At 50.1% G+C, this 17041-nt stretch overlaps 1 protein-coding gene and 1 non-coding gene across 6 annotated transcripts in view; one reads left to right on the forward strand and one right to left on the reverse strand.

Moving 5' to 3' along the window:
• Positions 1–6238: 6238 nt before the first annotated feature.
• On the reverse strand, positions 6239–6311 carry TRNAA-AGC (transfer RNA alanine (anticodon AGC)). Its single transcript has one exon. It is a non-coding gene; the product is annotated as a tRNA-Ala (tRNA).
• Positions 6312–6797: 486 nt separating this feature from the next.
• The window catches only part of PPP6R3 (protein phosphatase 6 regulatory subunit 3), a 175982-nt gene continuing 165738 nt past the window's right edge, over positions 6798–17041 (forward strand). For 4 of the 5 annotated variants that reach the window (XM_049892684.1, XM_049892681.1, XM_049892682.1 and 1 more), the window contains exon 1: positions 6798–6916. The gene's annotated coding sequence lies outside the window, so the exon portion shown is untranslated. The remainder of the gene's footprint in view (positions 6917–17041) is intronic. The other variant, XM_049892680.1, reaches the window with a different exon arrangement.

The following is a 17041-nucleotide window of genomic DNA, read 5'->3' on the forward strand; positions in this document are numbered from 1 at the left end:
CACAGTTACCGAGGCTGCCAGATCCCAAATCCATGGGTAAGGGGTCAGGCTGGAGGCTTCTTCTGACTCAGGCGGTTGCAGGGGCTGATGAACCCAAAATCAGCAGGTCAGACAGCAGGCTGCTGGCTCACAGAGTCGTGGGAGCTGGTGAACCCCAAGATTCAGCCCGAAGGCTGCTGGGTCACGGAGTCGTGGGAGCTGGTGAACCCCAAGAAGGCTGCCGGCTCACGTCCCAAGAACCAGAGGTCAGAGGATGACAACTCAGATCCAGGATCCAGAGCAAACGAGCAAGCTTTGCCTGAACGTCCGTCTATATAGGATGCAGGCCACATCCCTGAGGAAACTCTTCTTAAAATGAATTGGCTGATCACATCAGATAATATCATGGAAGTGATTACATTATACAGTGAAGAAGCAATCAGTTCTACGTTTGCCAAACCACTGGGAATCATAACCTCATTAAGTTGGCGCGTAGCATTAGCCATCACACTGCCAGTTCCTGGATACTTGTTTTTTGCCAGTGTCTTCAGTGCAACTTAGACTTCTTCCTTCAGTACCATCAGTTCTTGATCATATGTTACCTCCCGAAACGGCTGAACGTTAGCCAATGCTTTTTGGTACAGCAACTCTGTGTACTCCTCCCAACTTCTTTTGATGCTTCCTGCGTCATTCATCATTTTGCCCATAGAATCCTTCAATATTGCAACTCAAGGCTGGAATTTTTTCTTCATTTCTTTCAGCTTGAGAAATGCCAAGCATGTTCTTCCCTTTCGAATAGTTGTTGTTGTTGTTAGTTGCTGTTGAGTGAGTTTTGACCCATGTTGTTGTTGTTGTTAGGTGCCGTCAAGTTAGTTCCGACCCATAGCAGCCCTATGTAGAACAGAATGAAACACTGCCCGGTCCTCCGCCGTCCTCACAATCATTGCTATGTTTGAGTCTGTTGTTGCAGCCACTGTGTCAATCCATCTCATTGAGGTTCTTCCTCTTTACCAAGCGTGATGTCCTTCTCCAGGGACTGATCCCTCCTGACAACATGTGCAAGTATGTGAGCCATACATAGTCTTACCATCCTTGCTTCTAAAGAGCATTCTGGCTGTACTTTTTCCAAGATAGATGTGTTCGTTCTTTTGGCAGTCCATGGTATATTCAATATTCTTCCCCAACACCACAGTTCAAAGGTATCAATTCTTCTTCGGTCTTCCTTATTCATTGTCCAGCTTTCACATGCATATGAGGTGATCGAAAACACCACGGTTTGGGTCAGGTGCACTTTAGTCTTCAAGGTGTCATCATTGCTTTTCAACACTTTAAAGAGATCTTTTACAGCAAATTTACCCAATGCAATGCATCTTTTGATTTCTTGACTGCTGCTTCCATTGACATTGATTGTAGATTCAAGTAAAACAAAATCCTTGACAACTTGAATCTTTTCTCTGTTTATCATAGTTACTTATTGGTCCAGTTGTGAGGATTTTTGTTCTCTGTATGAGGTATAATCCACACAGAAGGCTGTGGTCTTTGATCTTCATGAGTGTTTCAAGTCCTCTTCACTTGCAGTAACAGGGCTCCTGTTTCAAATGACCACTAACCAGGTGGCTTAGGACAACCGAAATCTATCATCTCATAGTTCTCAAGGCCAGAAGTCCAAAATCAAGGTGTCAGCAGGGCCGTGAGCTCTCCAGAGGCTCTAGGGGAGAATCCTTTCTTGCCTTTTCCATCTTTTGGTGACTCCATGTACTCCTTGGCAGTGGCTGCATCACTCCAGTCTCTGTCTCTGTCTTCACCTGGCCTCTTCTTCTTTGTCTCTTACAAGGACACTTGTTGTTGGATCTACAGCCCACCTGGATAATCCAGGATGACCTCATATTGAAACCCTTAACTTAGTTAAGACCTTTTTTCCAAATAAGGTCACATTCACAGATTTCAGGGTGTGGACCTATTTTTTTTTAGGGGCCACCATCTAACCCAAAGACTGAAGAAGAATTGACACCTTTGAATTGTGGTGTTGGCAAAGAATATTGAATATACCATGGACTGCCAAAAGAACGAACAAATCTGTCTTGGAAGAAGTATAAGCAGAATGCTCCTTAGAAGGAAGGATGGCGAGGCTTTGTCTCACATGCTTCGGACGTTGTCAGGAGGGACCGGTCCCTGGAGAAGAACATCATGCCTGGTAGAAGGTCAACGAAAAAAGAGGAAGACCCTCGGCGAAATGGACGGACACGGTGGCTGCAACAATGGGCTCAAACACAGCAACGATTCTGAGGACAGCACAAGACTGGGCACTGTTCCGTTCTGTCGCACGTAGGGTTGCTATGAGTCGGAATTAACTCAGGGGCGCCCAACAACGACATGTGACCCAGGACGGCGGTGAACTGAGAAATCCGGAAGTCTGGGAAGGTGGGTTCCAGGATGGCGAGGCCATTCTGGGTAGAATACAAAGCTTCAAAGCGATTTCCTTCAGGAGACGCGCTGAGCACAGGTGCTTCCTCCTCTAGGAAGCCCACCCTAACCTTGGCCTCTTCGTTACCGGAGGTGCTTGGAACACTCTTATCTTGGGCCAGGTACTGCCTTGTCTTACTCGCCATGCAGACAGCCCAGAACCCATCTCAGGGTCCGGGACGGAGGAGCTGAAGCAGGTACTGGCTGATGCTTTGATGATGACGAGTCAACGCTGTGAGTCGCCATCGATTCTGACTTGTGGCGACATCATGTGTGCAGAGCGGCGGGGTTCTGAAGGGTTTCCAAGGCTGTCACCTTCTGGAAGCACACTGCCAGGCCTTACTGCCGAGGCCCCTTTGGGTGGGTTTGAACCTCCAACCTGTTGGTTAATAGTCCAGCACTTAACCGTTCGCACCACCCAGGGACTCCCTGAGTGAGTAAATCGATGTGGGTAAATCAGTGGTGGCTGGGACCTCCCCAGGCCCCCCAGGAGGGCAGGGCAGATGTCAGACGCCAACTGAGCTGTCCCTCCTGCCCCCTGCCCAGCTTCCCTTAGGTGCCCTAGGGTTCCCTGGAGCCCCTCTTGTGCTCCCTGGACCAGGCCCTCTGGCCTGGACTCCTGTGCCACCCCCTGTTACTCTTGCTCCAACCTGACCTTCCTGAAGTATGGGCAGCCCTGAACAGGTCCCTCTCCTGCTCTGAAGCTTTCTCTGGCTTCCCGTCTGAGCATAAACCCCAAATTTCCTCCCCTGTCCTCCAAGGACTCCCTGGCTGGTTCCCGACCTGATTCCTATTCTTATTCTCATCCCCAACCCCTCTCCCAGCCCCAACCCCGCTGCCATCCCCAGCCCTGTCCTCCAAAAAAGTGCATTTCCCACACTGCTCCACCCCGCCCCGGGTTATCTGTGACACACCGTCCCTAGCCCTCCCCTGCACTGAGCACACCTTCTGAATCTGTTTCCTTCTTGACTGTGTCCCTCACTAGCCTCAGTGAGCAGCAGAGTCAGTGTGAGCAACATCTGCCCTTGGTTTCTGCCTCCCTAGAGGCCCAGCACCCTCAGGGCTTGGGCACAGGCTGGTTGATGTTACCACCTGCACTTTACACATAAAAACCATAAAGTCAGAGAAGTTAGATCACCCAGCCACTTGGGTAGCACTTGGTGCCCAAATGCTTCCTAAAAAAACCAAACCAGTTGCTGTCCATTCAATTCTGACTCCTGGTGACCCCGAGTGTTGCACGGTAGAAATGCACTCCACAGGGTTTTCAAGTCTGTGACCTTTCGGAAGCAGATTGTCAGGTCTTTATTCTGAGGTGCCTCTGGGTACGTTCAAACAGCGAACCTTCCTGTCAGTAGCCCAGTGATTAACCATTTGTACCACACAAAAAACTAAACCAAACCCACTGCTGTTGAGTCGATTCTCACTCATAGAGACCCTAAAGGACACGGAGAACTGCCCATAGGGTTTCCAAGGCTGTAAATCGTTATGGAAGTGAACTGCCACATCATTCTCCTGCAGAGCTGCTGGTGGGTTCGAATTGCCAACTTTTAGGTTAACAGCTGAGCGCTTTAGCCACTGCATCACCAGGGCTCCTTTTGTACTACCCAAGCCAAGCCCGTTGCCGTTGAGTCAATTCCAACTCATAGTGACCCAGTAGGGCAGACTATAACTGTTCCACGTGGTTTCCAAGGAGAAGCTGGTGGGTTCAAACTGCTGACCTTTTGGTTGGCAGCTAAGCTTTTAACTACTACATCACCAGGGCTCCTTTGCACCATCCAAACAAACAAGAAAAACCCAAACCTGCCACCAGACTGAGTCCAGCACAACTAGATGGCGCCTGGCTACCACCACCAACAAGGATCACAATACAGGGTCCTGAACAGACCTGGGTAAAAATGTAGAATAAAATTCTAACTCACAAAGAAAGATCAGACTTACTGGAGAAACCCCAATAGTATGGCCCCCAGACACCCATTTAACTCAGTACTGAAGTCACCCCTGAGGTTCACCCTTCGGCTGAAGATTAGACAGGCCCATACAGTGAAAGGAGACTAAATGAGCACACCAACCCAGGGGCAAGGATGAGAAAGCAGGAGGGGCTTGGAAAGCTGGTAATGGGAAAGCCAAGGCCAAGAAGGGGAGTGTTGACATGTGGGGTCAGCAACCAATGTCAGAACAATATGTGTATTAATTGTTTAATGAAAAACTAACTTGGTCAGTAAACCATCATCTAAAGCACAAAAACAAAACAAAACAAAACAAAAAAAGAAACCCTTTGCGGTGGGGTCGATTTTGACTCCACCAGGTACTCCTAAATGCTCTCCAGGCCTCAGCTAACTAATCTGTAAAACGGGAACAAAGACATTGTTCTGGAGCTGTCGGCAACCAGCTCCTCCTGGAGAGTTTGCCTCCAGCCACAGGGTCTGCCGAAGGGCTGAGCTGGGGAGGTGTGCCCATGTTTGCTCCAGAGACCCGGTTCCCCGGAGCTGACCCAACAAGCCAAGTTGGGCCAGATTCGCCCTGCAGTACCAGACTCTTCAGTGAGCTGGACGAGTTCAGGCCAGCTGGGGCCTGTGTAAGGAGCGAGGGCAGGGGTGCAGACAGATACTGAGCCCAGAGGTAGGTAGGCGATCAGAACCAAAGGAGGTTGGAGGCGGAAGACGCAGCGTGGCACCCACTCGGCTGGTCCTGCCCCCGCCCCCACCTGCAGTGGCCAAGTTCTACCCCTGGAGGCAGCCTGGGGAAGTCTCAGTCACCCAGGTACCCTATTTGACCTGGAAAGACCAAGCTGGCACTACAGGAGCAGCTGCTGGCAGAGGCTGGGGGAGACCTGCCAGCCCCCTGCCTGGAGCCCCCTCTGTGGTTCCAGGCCCGGAGTCCTCTGAGTAATGCGCCTCAGGGGCTGTTGAGTTCCCCCAGGCCTGTGGCACTGTTCTAAGAGGTCTCCGTGACCCTGCCCCATTGCTCACCACTGCCACTCTTCCTGTCCTGTCCCTCTCCTGCCACCCCCAGCTTCCTCTGTACCGTGAGCACTCCAAAGCCCCACCTTGGGGTCTCTGCGCGGGTCTCAATCCCTGCCACGCCCGACCCAAGAGCCCACGGCTTGTCCCTCCTGTCCTGCGGGCTTTGGTGGAAATGTCACCTCCTCGGAAGGGCGTCCAGCACTCTCTGCCACCAGCCGGTCGGCTTCCCTGATGTTTCTCTGGCTGCGGACTGAGTGTCCGAGGCGCGAGGACGTCTGCGCCCCTGTACCCCACAGTCCTTGCACACCCGCAGCGCCCAGTACAGAGCTGCTGCACGAACGGACAGGCCAGCCTGCCTGCTGAGGTCCCCATCCCAAGCACATCCTTGGGGTGCGACCTCGCATCCGACTCCACTCGGCGGACCTTGTTTGTCCTTTTCATCTCCTGTTTCTAACTGTTGCCCTCTTGTTGATTTCCGTGCGACTCTGAAAGGCGCCTCCAGTCCACGCTGGGACAAGGCAGGTTGTTAGGAAGCGCCGACGGCGGGCGCCCGGGACTCGTGGGTGTCTCGGGCCGGTTCACCGGAAGGAAAGGGGGTCCTGTGGCCGGGAAGCCTCTCGGGGAGGAGGAGCCCCGGCGGTTCTGTGAGCCACTCGAGTGTAAATCCTTCTCGACGACAAAAGGGACACGCCACCCCATCAGTCCTGCTTTCCCCCGCGGAGGTGGGCGCCACAGCGAGAGAGGGAAAGCCAGCTTTCCACCTTGACCCGAATCCCGGCACTGCCCCTTGGCGCGGATGAATGGCCAACGGCACCTTTTTACAAAATGCAGCGTGGAGAATGCGGGCATCGATCCCGCTACCTCTCACATGCTAAGCGAGCGCTCTACCACTTGAGCTAATTCCCCAGCTCTGACCCATTTCCGTCGCCGGGAAGCACATAGCGCTCACGTCATCATTCGCGTCCCCGTGGCCGCGTCCCCGCCCCTGGACATCGGGTTCATCCATTGGCTCCCCTGCCGCCCGATGCCCGCGGCCAGGATTGGTTTGGCTCCATTCAGTTTTAAAAGGCATTGTTTCCTCGGATTGGTGGTCAGCAACGTCCGTCAGGCGGAGTCCCTGCTGTTGCTATGGCGCAGGGGGATTCCACCAGGCTTCTCCTGGTTTCTGATTTGTTTCTCAGGCTCCAGGGTTCTAGAGGTTCCGGATCCGTCAAGTCCATGGGAAAAGAATGCGCCCTTCGCACTTGACTGATGCCTTCCACAGGCCAATCGGAGTGGAGGCCGCGGAGCTGAGGACCCACCCAATAGGCCGCAGGGGGCGGGGAAGGCAGGCCAATGCGCGTTGAGCTGGGGGCGGGGCAGAGCGGCGATTGGCGGCGAGGCGGCCGGAGGGAGGGCGGGGAGCTCAAGGCCTGCTTGATACGTCCGCCATTTTGGGCGCTTCGCTGATGGTGTCGGTGAGCGCGTTTCCCGCCTGAGCGCGACTTGCGGCAGGTCGCGGGCACCTCCAGGTAACCGCGGGGGGAGGCGGCGGGCGGGCCGCGGCGCAGGGGGCGCGCGGCGGGGCTCTCGGCCGGGTCTCGGGGCGCGGGCAGGAGCGTCCGGTCCCTCTTCCCCTCCCCCCCGGAATAAGCTCGCCCCGCGGCCCGGAGGCGGCGAGTCCTCCGGCCGTCCTCGGCCGCCCTGTCAGGCCGCGCTCCCCGCCGAGGCCCCGTCGGGCCGGGCCGAGGGCGGGCGGCGAGCCCGGCGGGCAGTTCTGCTCCCGCCCGGACGGGCGCGGCCTGCGCGGCGGCGGCGGCGGCGGGCGGGCGAGGCGGCCAGCGGAGGCGCGCTCTTCTCGGGGCTCCGGCTCCAGGCGTCCCGCCGCCCGGAGCGCCGCCCGGGGTCCCGCGCGGGGCCTGGGGGTCCCCGGAGTCCCGGGCCCGGCCGCCGCTCCCTGGGAACTTGTCGGTCGGGCCGCGGGAGCGGCAGCAGCTCGGGGGCGATGCGCGAAGGCCATTGTTGGACCCCGCTCCCCGGGAGACAAGTTTTGTCGGTTCCAGGTAATTCGCCGCAGAGTCGGGAGAGCCGCGCGGGTCCCTTCGGGGTATTTAGACGCCTTTCCAGGTGATCTCAGACTCCGCTGCTGTGACTCGAACGCAGACCTGGTCGCGAACGCCTCCCGGGCGAGTGCGAGCCTGGGGGATGGTCCTCCTGTGGCTGGGAGTTCCTCCCTCTTAAAGAAGCCCCAAACCAAAAAGACCAGACCCTCTGTCCGACTCCTAGCGACCCTATAGCCCCGGTCCTTGCTAACTCGGAGGTCGTGCCTCCTAGCTGGGTCCTGCTGGCTTTGATTACAGGCAGTGGACAGAACGAGCCTTTAAAGGGTGGACCTCTGCGTCCTGACTCCTTAGCTTCATAACTTCATGGAATTTCCTCGGTTCTGGACGTTTTCTCCGTAGACGGGTCGAGCTGTGGTTTCTGTGTTGGGTTTATGGGAGGGGCACTTTGTGGTTGATTTCTCTCATCCTCGCAGCTCTTGTTAAGGTCGATATTATCCCATTTAATTAATGGGACGGGTACTTTGATTTTGTCCTCAAGGTCAGGTTGGAAATGGACAACAAGTGGGAAAGGGACTCCAGGTTTCCGCCCTTGCAATGTGCCCTCAGTAGCAAGTGTGTGATACGCGGTTAGCCGTGGTGGTTGAGCTTTCTTCACTCTGAAGTTAGACTGTCTGGATTCTAACTCCAGTGCTTGACCACTTTCTTGCTCTGTGACCTTGGGCAAGTTGCTCAACCTCTCTGTTTCCTTTGAAATATGGAAATAATAATAGTGTCTACCTCACAAGGTTGTTGGGCGTAAATGATTTAATACATATGAAGCACTTAGAACTGTGCTTAGCACATAGAATCAGCGCAGTAATTTGTGGCTATTATTAATTTAAATTTGATTTTTAAATATTTAGATACTGTTAGGAAGTCGAAGGAGCCCTGATGGCACAGTGGTTAAGTGCTGGGCTGCGAACTGAAAGGCCAGCAATTCTAATCCGCTAGCCACTCCAAGGGAGAAAAATCTGACAGTCTGCTTCCATAAAGATCACAGCCTTGGAAACCCTGTGGGGCAGTTCTGCTGTCAGACAGGGTCGCTGTGAGTTGTAATCAGTTCCATGGCAGTGATTTAAGAAGTCAGATGAGTGCTTAAGCCCTGGCTCTTGGTAACCATCTTCAGAAAGCTCTGTGTATTAGGAGCTCGTTGGAACTGGGAAAGTGAACTGGAAGTTATTGTCATTTTTTCTGGGAAGGGGTAGTTGGAGATTCAGCTACATACTTTGCCAGAGCAATTGGTGGCCTGTCTCAGGATGTTCTCTGTACCAGGTGGTTAAATACAGAAGAGCCTGTCAAGAGCTTGAGTGGGACTCTGTTCCTCCTGTGCTTCTGGATACCATTTACGAGTGTGACTGGCGAGTCAGTATTCGGCGCCAAATAAGTAACTCAGGCGTTTCTCAGTGGACCCCGTAGGTTGTTAACTGAGATTTGGATTAACACAGCTAAGATGTTGAAAGGTTACTGGGTATTGAGATATACTTCAGTGAGGATAGTTTGGGAAATAATTCTAGTCCTTGATAATGGATACTTGGAAAGCTATTTTGTCCCTGTCTGATCAGGGAGTCTAGGATGTTTTACAAGATGTCAGCCACCCAGTCACACATACCCTTACAGTCTTACTTAACGCCCTGTGTTCTTCTCCAGTGTGGTGCCCAGAGCCCTGCTTGCCTTCCCTGGGTGGTGGTTGCTTGGGATCCAGCTTGCTTGGCTGCGCTGGAGAAGTGTGTTTTCCTGTGCCTAGAAGAGATGAGCAACTTGCTGCTGTATCAGGACTCAAGAACAGGAAAAAGATTGTTTTTGGGTTTAGAAAGCTTTGACTTCTTTTATGTAAAGTATAGCAAAAAACCTTCAAACTCCCTAGTTTCATTTTGCTGATGGAGAATTGGCCATAGCTGGACAGGAAATGAATAGTAATAGAATTAAGACTTGATGTAGGGTGGGGTTTATTGGAGGGCGGGGTTTGTCGGAGGGTGGGGTTTGTTGGAGGCCACATTTTTGCCTGTTTGGCGCAGCAGTAACGTGCTTATTACAAGTAAACCATCTTTTTTATTTATAAAGCAGAATATTTGTCAGGACCAGTATTTGGCTTCTGTGATAAACCTGTATCTTCCACTTTTGTGTTTTCAGTATTTGAGAGGCAGTATTATATATTGGTCTGGAGCCTTGGTGGCACAGTGGTTAAGAGCTCAGGCTGCTAACCAAAAAGGTTGGCAGTTCAAATCCTCCAGCCGTTCCTTGGACTCCCCACTGGGCAGTTCTGCTCTGTCCTAGAGGGTCGCTATGAGTCGGAATCGACTTAACACCAGGAATTTTTTTTTCTGTGTTTGTTTTTGATATTTTGGTCTAAAATTTTACAGTGTTTTACTACACTTAAGGAGTAAATGGTAGCAATAACGAAGCTCTCCTAACCATTGGCTTGCTTATTTAAAAGTTGCATTGTCTTTATTTCATAAAAATCACAAGAATCTGGCTTATCCCGGTAAGTCAGTCTCTGAGTGCCCAGCGTGGTCTGAGTAGGGTTACGGACTTTTTTTTTAGGTGAGAACATACTGAAAAAATAGACCTGCTGTCCTGACCTTAAACAGCTTTCCTGTTTCTTTTTTTAAGAGAACCTAAAACAATTGGTTTTTGATTTCCTCTGGATGGTTGGTTTTCAGTTGTAGCGACCCCCCCCCCCACATGGGGCCATGTGTGGAGACATTTTTGCTTGTCACAGCTGGGAGAGGGTGGGGAGTGTGCTACTGGCATCTAGAGGGCAGAGGCCAGGGATACTGCTAAACACCCTACAATGTACAGAACAGCGCCCCCCACAACAGAAAATTATTCTGCCACAAATACCAATAGCCTAGGTTGAGAAACCCTGCTTAGACAGATGCTAGACTGGCCTGTGTTGGAATCGTGGGATGCTGGACCCTCCCTGTGGAAATCCGTGGTGGGCTGAGAAGACAACACCGGAGCACAGCTGGGCTTTGGAACCGCCGTTCCAGACCACAGATTTTAGGGCCTTCTGGGCTTTGGAGCCGCCGTTCCAGACCACAGATTTTAGGGCCTTCTGGCACGTTAAGGGATCCTTCTGGTGACCTGTGAGCTCCGTCTGTAGCACCTGGAAGGAACCTTAGGGGTTATTTAGTAGCGGAGAGAGGTGGTCTACATAAATAATTTTCTAGATGCCTGAGGACTGAACTTTAAAAGAAACATGAAGTGAATTGATTTTATAAAATAGAAACTTTTTTTCCCCTTTACTTCATGAAAATACGTTACCATATTGTGTGGAATCTCAGCAACACTCTGTGGTGTTTAGGGTCGATTTTTGAGTTTTGTATCTTTCACCCTCATGCTCTCAAGTCAGCTGTCAGTGCAGGTTTTAGATGCCAGCTTCATCAGTATCCTTTTTTTTTTTTTTTAAATAAATGAAGCCCTGTTCAGAGAGAGTTTGCACTGGGAAAGTGGGATGCAGTAGTGGAGAGAAGGGCAGAGATCATTCTCCCATGGAGATCTAATTTATTGAATAGAAGAATGTTAGTATAAAAACTACAAATTCTCAGCAATTGATTGTCACTATCTGGACATATAAAAGGCAGAAGATCGTGGAAGTACCCTCTAATCCTTCACCCTGAAATTCTGTCATGTTAGGAACCACAGGCCCCCAGCCCCCAATTAGAAGATTCTTCTAATCTTTATGTCCTCAGCAAATATATTGAGTCCATAACCTGTCAGGAGCTGTACTAGGGATTCCATCATGAACAGGCTCTTCAGGACTTTGAGTCTGGGGGAGCAGTAAGCTATTACTAGAGAGGTCTCGTTTGGCCTGGGAGACCAGATAACAAAGCTTATTAGGATTGTACATGGGCTCTTAGTGAGGGGAAAGGGTTCATGTTTGCTGGTTGGTTGGTGGTTTTATTTTAGGGTTGGATGGTTAAAGTTGCCAGAAGTATCTTGCAAAAGAAAAAAATAGTAACACCTTTGTTTCTTATATGTACTAAGCGGTTGCTTTGACTTGCCTCATTGATTTGGTGTGTCTTAAAGAAGCAATGCCATTCTTCCCGTGCCGGGGGGATTGTTTTATAATGGCAAACAAGATTGATCCATATCGGCTTTTGCTCCATGGACATGGGTTGTCAGTTGATCAGACTTGAAACACTGACTCTCTGTGATTGGATACCCACCACAAGCTTGATGTAGGTTCACGTAAACACCTCGATGCATCCTGGAAATTGATCAGGCTTAGAGTGGGGTTTTTTTGCCTGCTGCATTCTGGATCCAGGTGGACTAGAGATTTGTTTTTCTGGTCTTTTGACTTTTGCTTAGACTGAATTGCCGTGGAAGCTCCCCCACCCCATTCATTTTTCTTCACTGGGAGAGTAGTTACTGTCAGATCAATACCCAGTTTATTTCAGGGGTTGAGAGATGATAGACTGACATCTGGATACCAGGTAGTTTGGCTAGATGGCGAAGCAGCAATAAAGGGAGCCTTGGCTGTACTTGTCTAAGTAGAATGCTCTCGCGTCACAGACTTGGCAGAGCTCTGGCTTGACCTCCAACAGGGACTGTTTACTACGTGCCACGGCAGCTGGCTAGTGTGACCTGTTTTAGACATGTTAATGAAGACCACCCTGTTGTGTGTTGAATTTATACAAATACAGTGTGATGGGCTCTGAACATCTTTTTACTGATGTAAGGAGGCTCTGATTTTGGACCTCTCACAACTTTGGAGGAAACTAAGGTGTTATGAGTTCCAGGATTTCTTACAGTGGGGATACTGTATTAAATTGAATGGTTTGTGTGCCTGAGAGGTTGACTTCAACGAAATCCAGTGGCCCAGTGGCAAGGTGAGTGAAAGGTTGTTGAGAACATTAGTGAGCAGAACTAAGAAGGCTGCGGGAGTGTGACTGAATGCTGAGTCAGCCTTAGAGAAGGCTGTGTGGTTTGCCAGTTAGAGCCGTGAGCTCCTGGTTATTGTGTTAGCGGCCCCCGAGTCAGCTCCAGCTCACGGTGACCTCATGTTTAACAGAATGAAAAGTCGTCCCGTCCTGTGGCATCTTCTTGGTCCTTGCTGTGTGTGAATTCATTGTTGTGGCTGTTATGCCAGTCCATCCCATTGAGGGCTTCTCTCGTTTTCACTGACCCTCTGCTTCACCAAACGTGATGTCCTTCTCTAGTGATCCGTCTTTCCTGATGCCTTGTCTAAAGTAAGTAAGCTGAAGTCTCACAGTTCTCACTTCTAAGGAGCTTTTGGGTTATATTTCTAATACTTGGGTGCAAATCTGAACTAGAATACTGGTGTCAGCAGAGGAAGGAAAGAGCTTGCCCAAGAATGCATGGCACGGCACTCTGAGACCCTAATTAGGGACAAGTAAGGCAGCCCCAGGGTTACACGTGGTGGCCTAGTGGTAGACACTTGCTGGGCCTTGGTGAAATCAGGACTGAAAGCCCTGAGGTGCGGGCGGTGACAGGAGGAACATTGGTGACAAGTTTTGACTTGATTAGCACTTGAGGGCTTCCTTTCATGAAAATGGTGATTTTGGAGCTGGAACAGAACTTAGAGGCCACTGATTGCTAGAGAAAATTTTAGGCCGTGCTGGCGAACGGATCCAGAAGCAGTGACGAAGTCTCAGTTCCAGGGCGATTGCCTGGGGTCGTGGTGGCCCCACCAGGCTACCATCTCAAATGTCCTTTGTTTCAAGAGTGACAACTGGATCTCACTGAACGTTCAGAATATGGTTAACTCCTGAGAGCTGAGAAGAATGTTCTTCTAAGTATTTCTGTCTCATTTTGGCAGTAGTACATGTCAGTCTTCTGTCATGTAGTAATAGATAAGGGGACAGAGTCTCCTGGAGGACATAGAGGGGCACAGCAGGTGTCATCTGGTTCTGTTGCCTGTGAGGTGAGACCCTGCCTCTTCTGGATTAAACAGCCCTCTTTGAATGACACCCCTTTGCTGTGTGGGTTTCTTGTTCTGGCTTTATTGCATTCTAGGTGGATTAAACAGTTATACATTTGGTACCGACCATCGGCATGGTATTTTCAGCTGAGAGAGTTTTCACAGATGAGTACCTGGTCTCTGTCCTCAGTTCAGAGTGTACTGTGGTCATTGAGACTGCCCGGGGTCTGAAATAGCTGGATTTGAGGTCTGGGTCACAGTTTGCCAGCTGCGTGACTTTGATGTTAACAGCTCTGCTCCTTAGTTTCCTTATCTGTGAGCACAGCGCCCCCCACAGAGTAATATTTGTATTCATATTATTAGTTTTGTCTGTCGTCTCCCTGATGACGATAGAAATAAGTACATGAATGACTGTAGTGCCAGCGAACGCCCTGATGGAGAGAAACGGAGTTCGTGGGGTGCTAGAGGAGCCTGGAGGTCTGACGGGCTGCTCTGGCATAGTATGCTGGGTGGTGACGTGGGCAGGAGGTGCTTATGGAGTTAGCGGCCACCTTTATTTCCCTCGGAATTTGCGTTGTTATATATGTTTTATTTGCTTAAGTGGGATAGTATTCTCTGACTTGGCTGGAGCAGAGATCATAAAGTTAAGGTTTTGCAGTTTGTGCTCTAAAACGTTCGCCTTTAAAGTCTACATTTCTTCCTGGCACACGGGACGTTATGAAGGCAGCTCAGTTCGCCATGGAGTCTCCCACGCTGTATAGAATCTGGTTTTTCCAGCGCAGTGTGCTCTTGAGGATAATCACATATCCCTTGAAGGATTAATTTGTTATAACTTATTTTAACAGGTGATCAGATCTTTTTGACTTTGCACTTCATTTCTCTGTAGATTCCATATCATAACCAGACAACTGTTTGAGGGTCTGCAAACTTGTTCTGTAAAGGACCAGTTAGTAAATATTTTAGCCTTTGTGGGCTGTAGTGTCTCTGCAGCTACTCAGCTCTACCGTTGTAGCATGAAAGTAGCCACAGCCAGTATGTAAAGAAATGAATGTGGCTGTCTTCCAATAAAACTTTATTTACAAAACAGACAGTGGGCTGGGTTTGGCCTCTGGGCTGTAATCTGCTAACCCCTGCTTCAGTCTGTTTTTTATTTTAAATTTAAATAAGCTCATATATTCAAAGAGTGTACATCAGCATGTGTACAGATGTTATTAGACGTTAAAACCAGCATTGTGCGTGCACTGAATACCACCTCTACCTTTAATGCCCTCGGAAACCCTGGTGGCGTAGTGGTTAAGTGCTACGGCTGCTAACCAAAGGGTTGGCAGTTTAAATCTGCCAGGCGCTCCTTGGAAACTCTATGGGGCAGTGCTACTCTGTCCTGTGGGGTCACTATGAGTCAGAATTGACTCGACGGCAGTGGGTTTGGTTTGTTTTTTTTAATGCCCTCTGTGTCCCCCCAAGGCAAGTACTACTTGCATGTATCATTTTCTTGCTTTACTTTATGGCTTTGGGGTCTACGAATGTAAATATGAATGTAACCATATATAATGTAACTTAATATTTGCATGCCTTTAAACTATGTACATTGAGTCATTGTGTTCTGATACTTTTTCACTGAGCTTTGTTTTTGAGATTCATTTATTCTATTCGGATATTTGAGTCCTTTCTCCGTCTTAGGCATTGTTCTAGCGCTGGGCGTATTAGCTGTGAGCAAAGCAAACAAAAGTCCCTGCCCGCATGGAGCATACCAGTTCGTGGGGGAAGATGATTAACAGGTCAGCAAAAGGTACTGTAGTCATCTGGACATAAGGGCAGGGAGAAAAGTGAAGCAAGGGATGCGGGGGTGGGGGTGGGGGTGGGGACTGCTTACAGATTGAAATTCTGTGGTGGCGGTGGTGATGGTGGTGGTGGTGAGGCCTCCCTGAGAGGTGGACCTTTGAACAGAAGACATGAGGGAGCATTGTAGGCAAAGGGCCCAGCATACAAAAGCACTGAGAAGAAGGAGGGGCAGCAGCGAGGCCAGTGTGGCTGGAGTGACGGTTGCCGGAGGGAACGGAGTAGGAGGATGTCTTAGTCATCTAGTGCTGCCATAACAGAGATACCACAAGTGGATGGCTTTAACAAAGATAAATTAATTTTCTCACAGTCTGGTAGGTTACAAGTCCAAATTCAGGGTGTCTGCTCCAGGGGAAGGCTTTCTCTTCTCTCTGTCAGCTCTGGAGGAAGGTCTTTGTCCTTAATCTTCCCCTAGTTGAGGAGCTTCTCACATGCAGGGACCCTGTGTCCAAAGGACGCGGTTTGTTCTGGTCCTGCTTTCTTGGTGGTATGAGGTCCCCAACTCTCTGCTTGCTTCCCTTTTATCTCTTGAGAGAGAAAAGGTGGTGCAGGCCACACCCCAGGGAAACTCCCTTTACCTTGGATCAGGGAGGTGACCTGAGTAAGGGTGGTGTTCCAATCCCACCCTCATGCTCTTTAACATGAAATTACAATCACAAGGTGGAGGACAGCCACACACTACTGGGAATCATAGCCTAACCAAGTTGACACATTTTTTTTTTTTTAATAATTTTTATTGTGCTTTAAGTGAAAGTTTACAAATCAAGTCAGTCTCTCACATATAAACTTATATACACCTTACTACATACTCCCACTTACTCTCCCCCAATGAGTCAGCCCGCTCCCTCCTTCCAGTCTCTCCTTTCGTGACGGTTTTGCCAATTTCTAACCCCGTCTACCTTCCCATCTCCCCTCCAGACAGCAGATGCCAACACAGTCTCAAGTGTCCTCCTGATACAAGTAGCTCACTCCTCATCAGCATCTCTCTCCAACCCATTGTCCAGTCCAATCCATGTCTGATGAGTTGGCTTGGGGAATGGCTCCTGTCCTGGGCCAACAGAAGGTTTGGGGACCATGACCGCCGGGATTCTTCTAGTCTTAGTCAGACCATTAAGTCTGGTCTTTTTATGAGAATTTGGGGTCTGGATCCCACTGTTCTCCTGGGTTCTCGGTGGCACATATTTTTTTGGGGGGTACAATTCAATCCATGATAGAGGGCCAGTGGATGAGGGGGCGGGAGGCTGGGGGCAGACCACACAGACCATTGTTAAGATGGGAAGCCATTGGACCATTTTGAGCAGAGAAGTGACATTATCTGAATTATGTTTTTTTAAGAATAGCAGCCCCTGGGCTGGAGAAGGAGGCCATTGCCGTGATCCAGCTGAGCCATAATGGGGGCTTGGACTGAGGACACAGGGGTGAGAGTGAGAAGTGGCTGGATTCTGGGTCCTTGAAGGTAAATCCGACAGGATTTACTGACAGACTGGATGTGGGTGTTAGGCGTTAAGGGCGATGCCAAGGGTTTTACTGAAGGGAAGAGTTACCATTTATGAAGAAAGAGAAGACCGTGGGAGGAGCAGGTTTTGGACATGTTAAGCTTGTGGAGATGTGCTTTTGGAGTTCAGGAGAGAGGCCAAGAGAGGCTAGGGGATAAAGATAGAAATTCATGAGTCTTCAGTGATTAGATGGCATTGAAGAGTCACGAGATAGAGAGCCCTGAGGGAGGGGGGCTGGTCAGCAGCCCCTGCGGTGGGAGGAACACCTGGCTAGCTGGCATCTTTGAAACCAAGTGAAAGTGTTGTGGTGGAGGAGGGAGTGAGAGCCTTGCTGAG

Source organism: Elephas maximus, chromosome 7 (assembly GCF_024166365.1).
Source record: "Elephas maximus indicus isolate mEleMax1 chromosome 7, mEleMax1 primary haplotype, whole genome shotgun sequence".
Classification (NCBI taxonomy): domain Eukaryota; kingdom Metazoa; phylum Chordata; class Mammalia; order Proboscidea; family Elephantidae; genus Elephas; species Elephas maximus.